This window comes from Callorhinus ursinus, unplaced genomic scaffold (assembly GCF_003265705.2).
Source record: "Callorhinus ursinus isolate GAN/ISIS: 27379988/994484 unplaced genomic scaffold, GSC_fseal_2.0 scaffold14, whole genome shotgun sequence".
In the NCBI taxonomy this organism is placed as follows: domain Eukaryota; kingdom Metazoa; phylum Chordata; class Mammalia; order Carnivora; family Otariidae; genus Callorhinus; species Callorhinus ursinus.
Genome location: NW_027397076.1, coordinates 33,995,264 through 34,000,347, shown reverse-complemented (window position 1 = coordinate 34,000,347; position 5,084 = coordinate 33,995,264). Strand labels below are relative to the sequence as shown.

At 38.7% G+C, this 5,084-nt stretch overlaps 1 pseudogene; it reads left to right on the top strand.

The window, feature by feature from the left end:
- Positions 1-4,400: 4,400 nt before the first annotated feature.
- LOC112832279 (cytochrome b-c1 complex subunit 7 pseudogene) lies at positions 4,401-4,879 on the top strand (annotated as a pseudogene).
- Positions 4,880-5,084: the final 205 nt, after the last annotated feature.

Here is a 5,084-nt window from a genome sequence, read left to right as displayed (position 1 = left end):
ATTGAAGATCCCCTAACTTGTGGGACCCAGGGGGAGCTCAGGCTATCAGTGCAAACAGCTCTATGTATATCAAAATTTCTTGAGGTCATTAGTTCATAAAAATGAAATTTTTAAAGAAAATGTTCCTGGTGCTACCTTGAGATGTCAACAAAAGATCTATTATATCCATTTTGCTTGGGAAAACCATGATATATTTTAGAACTATTTTCATCAAATTCTCTAAAATGGGAAGATAGTGAGGCTAGGTTTCAGTTACCTGGGAAACCATGCTCTGTAAAATGTCTCAACATTGAGCAATGCAGAACCACGGGATTAGTGCTCTGCCTCAGTCACACTGGGGATGATGCCTCCTGATCCAAGATGAACAGGAGTCTGGCATCACAATAGTTAAGATCAAAGCAGTCAAGTCATTTTTTCCAACTTTGAATACTTCGTAGAAAAGGAACTTATAAATCTAGTTCAAGTAAATCTGTTAAGTATCATCAGTACAGAATGATTATCCAAACTCAGCCCAAACCCAGTTCAATTGACCAATTATTTTATCTATGTGATATTTACATAAACTTGATCAAAATCATCTCTCAGGACTTGGCTTAAGTGCTGCCCAAGAATAATAATAATTTTTAAAAAGTAAAAACTTCATGTTAAATTCCACTGTGAGCAGCCCTAGAGTGCTGAAAAGAACCTTCAGTATGTTACTAGATGTTGACTTCTATTTTTTGAATTAAGAACCAGGTAACATGCGAAAGCTGTCTCTCTTCCCACTATCTCAGCAGTGTGTTTCCCTGAGGACAGACATAGGTACTACCACATTTTGGCAAGATATAAACAAAAGTACTTGGTATGGCATCTCTGATCCACCAACCCTAATGAGTGTTTTAATTCTTGCAAATTGACAAGTTTAAGTAGGTATATTCATAGGCTAAGCCGGATGTATTTTGCAAATCAAATTTTCCAAATTTTGAAAAGGTAATCGGTCTCCTTTGCTGAGTACCATGTAGCATCCCTGAGGAAGTCTGAGGAAACACCCAAACATAGGATCATGTCAGTGAAACATACGAATAAAGATTCTTAAGAGCCCCACATCATTTTAGGACAAGTTTTGTGCTCAAATAAATTAAGAGAAAAAAAGTTCACTTTCAAGAACCCCTTCAACTTGGGAGTAGAGGCTAACGGGAGGTAGACCTGTAGTGGATCTAGTATTTGAGTGCGAGAGGGGAACAAGGAAAGAAAATTCATGTTATTTCAATGCTCTGCTATCTAGAAAGAAACTATTTATTTGCAGTTCCAATAGTTAATAGAATCTTTTGAGGGTTGGTCCTTTCTAATTGAGACCTCACTGTCTTACCTTCAAAAGGATCATTTTAAGTAGATAGTGTCTGTGCTTCCAGGGTAGACTCTACAGTAATTTACTGCTTCCAAACTCCACCCATTTCCTTCTATAATGTTCACAGTTTCAGAATTCAGGTCTGCTTAAGTCTGAAATCGCAGCCCACCTGGCTCCATTTATCCCCCTTTCATATTAAGGACAACGTAACCCAAAACCTTTATCTTCAACCTTTAAACATTTCACACAGACCATTTGGGAAATTTATTGTCATCTTAAAAAGACTTGTCTTTTTCATTCAGTGTGCCCCACTACAAAAACCAGCTCGGTACCTGTCAGCCATCTGGTCTCTTTGTATCTACCAGGCCAAAATTTCCAGATTTCCTCCTTGGAATTTGCTCTGTAGAAGACGAATCCGATTAGGTGAAAAATAATGCTGGAAGAGTTACAAGCCATTATTCTGAGCACAAATGACATTTTCTTTAATATGTGTTCCCAGTCTAAATAAGCTTTGAACTTCATATCTGCTTGGCTGCTGGGGTTTGTTTGCAATAGTCGTGTAGCCAACACGATGACACCTCTGGCTAAGACCCAGATATTTTTAATCAGCAAAGCTGTAATCTGTGAAACAGCTTCAGATGGTCCTTCCTTTTCCATGTCAGAAATTTCCAGAAACCTAACTTAGTGATTCTAGCACAGAGCAAAGAAAATTGAGCCAAGCTTTATTGCGTCATAACGGCCAATATGTGCCAGTAATTTGAAATCTAACAGGACCTTGTAGCAAGAAATAGGAAAAAATTTACCTTTTGAGAATACATAGGATTGTATGGCAGTGACAGCATACAATGGAGAGAGCTGAGGGGTCTGAGCAAGGCATTTTCGTAGTTTATTAATGATGGCCCTTTCCACCAGGTCATGGCTTCTCAACTCTACCTGCACAATAAAGCCAAGTGAGGTGCTCTTTATTTATTTTATTTTTTTTAAACATACCAATACTCTACTTCATAGCAGACATGAAACCAGAAACTCTAAGAGTGCATTTCAGACATCTTTATTTTTAGTAGCTCTCTAGATGATTCAAATGTGCAGCCAAATTTGATAATAGCTGCTCTGAGCTATTCATTCATTCATTCATTCATTCATTCATTTGATCAATCATTCAACAAATATATACTGAGTACCAGCTATGTCCTGGGACTATTCTAAGCACTGGAGATTCAGAAGGAAAATGTCCAGAGTATCTGGAAGATAGTCACCAAGGGTCACAGCTGATGGAGGACAGCATGCAGGAGCTAGGTCATGCATAACCTTGAAGGATTTTGGTCTCATTCTAAGCAATGGAGAGCCATGCGCAAAGGGGGGTGGGGGTGGGGGGGTGGAGGTTAAGCAGAGAAGTGACATGATCTGATTTGTATTTTTAAAATAACATTTGGCTGCCCCCTGGAGAACATCACTAAAATTAAATCAAGTCCAAAGACAGAACAAATCACAAGTTTAGGGAGTAGAACAATGGAAACTGTTGGACACTTGCTTTCTTATTGCCTTTGTCTCAGACCAATGGATTGGTATGCCTGGTGTTTAAAAAACTCATCATTCCTCTGGGCCATGTTTGGATGAATTACTCTGGCATCGGCCCACTTAGTGACCTCCCAATGTTTGGAGGAGACTGCATATGACTTCTGCTACTAGACAGAACTCACTTTCAGAGCACAGCACACATTTCTCAGCTTGATTATGCATGACTGACTGCTTCCCAGCTTAGGCGTTCACTTAGTAATAGGAGGATAAAAAAGAATGCAAGGAATGACTCTTCCCAGCTGACACACATATGCACCACGTAGAAATAGCAATTTTACTATGGGCTGTCAAACAGGTGCTAACATCCACAACCAGGGAGAAAGCTGTGGTCTCTAACTAAGGCTATGGGCTCTCTCTCCTGTTTAGATGGTTATTGAAATAAGGTCCTGTGTCTTTCTCATGAATTGTAATGCAAGCATCTTCCCTGTGATGTGGATCTGTGAGTCATACAAATAGGATAAGACAAGACTGATGAATTAAGGAACCCAATTCATGTTGTGTTCTTAACCAGATTACAACTGAGAGTCAGAGCATGACTTAGAGAATAGGAAAAAAGTAGAGACAACAAAACCTGGAAAACACAACCGGCTCCGTTAACACCTTTTACTTACCATTGCCCTCTTTCTCCTTTAGTTGAGGCTATCCTGAAGTGTGCTTCAAGCTAAATAGTGAAATAAAGGCTAGGAGTGAATGAAAGACTCTAAAAGTCTCCTGCATAGATGGGGACCAACCAACAGCACATTTAGGTTTGGTTTTCGCCGTTTAGGTCCATCAGTTCATATCTTTTAGGCAGCATTTGTAAAACAGGCAAAGAGATTTTTGTAAGCTGATGTCATTGACATATATGCCCAAAATAATTTTATTATAAATCAGAAACACAGTAACTGCTAAACCCTACTTCCCATTGAGTCATTGTTTTTATAATGCAAGGTTTGATGGCACAAATTTTCTGGGAAAGGCAATTAATTTTCTCTTAAAGCAGATAATAAAGAAAATGAAAAATCACTTCCAGTGAGGCAAACTCCACTGAAAAGTTATATTTAATTTAAGCCTACTTATTCTAGAAAATTCATACATTGCCATCTACTGACAGATAATAATAACTTTCATTAGTAACATATTTAAAACAGTAGTCCTAGTTGATAATATAAGTTAATTATTCAACAATTATTCACTGGGCTCCTATTCTAGGCACAGGGATATAAAATGAATAAGATCCGAGTGTTTCTGCGCACCTAGAGCTCGTCGAGCTGAGGGTGCCCACCTTGCTCTCTGTTGCCTCTGTTTCATGGCCTGCCACCAACCAGTATTGTGCATTTATCTGTTTATTGTCATACTCCCCTATAGATTCAAGGAGAAACTGACTTATTTATGCTCTCTCACCATCTCCAGATATCCAGCTCGTAATTGCCTTTCCATAAGCATCTGCTCAATAATGAATGAATCAATAAACTCAGAATCACATAACTTATAAAAGGCAGACCCCAGGGGTCAAAATGGCGAGCAGGCCTGCCGTTGCAGCATAAAGCCAGTGGCTGGAGGGTATTCAAAAATGGTACTACAATGCTGCAGGGTTCAATAAACTGGGGTTAATGAGAGATGATACAATATATGAGAATGATGATGTGAAAGAGGCCATAAGAAGGCTTCCTGAGAACCTTTATAACGACAGGATGTTTCGCATTAAGAGAGCACTGGACCTGACCATGAGGCATCCCATCTTGCCTAAAGAGCAGTGGACAAAATATGAGGAGAATAAATTCTACCTTGAACCATATCTGAAAGAAGTTATTCGGGAAAGAAAAGAGAGAGAAGAATGGGCAAAGAAATAATGATGGAGTTGAAATCTGTGGTTGCAGCTGCTCTCAAATATTTTTAAGAAGTTGAATAAACCTGAAGGGTACAATTTAGAACTATCTGAGCTGCAAATATATTACTTTAAATAAATGTCTATTGTGATTATTAAAAAAAAAAGGCAGACCCCAAACTCAAGCCCAGATCCATCTGACCGCAGAGCTCATGTTCTTCAATTATATTCTTCCACAGTGTTCATGAATTGTTTAATTAGGATGCCCCTAAATTAGGAATGGCCTACATTTTCTACAATAGATGTGCCCAGTGATATACCAAGGAAATAAAGTTTTCAAATTACCTTAAGTGATGACAGCAATTGCTGATA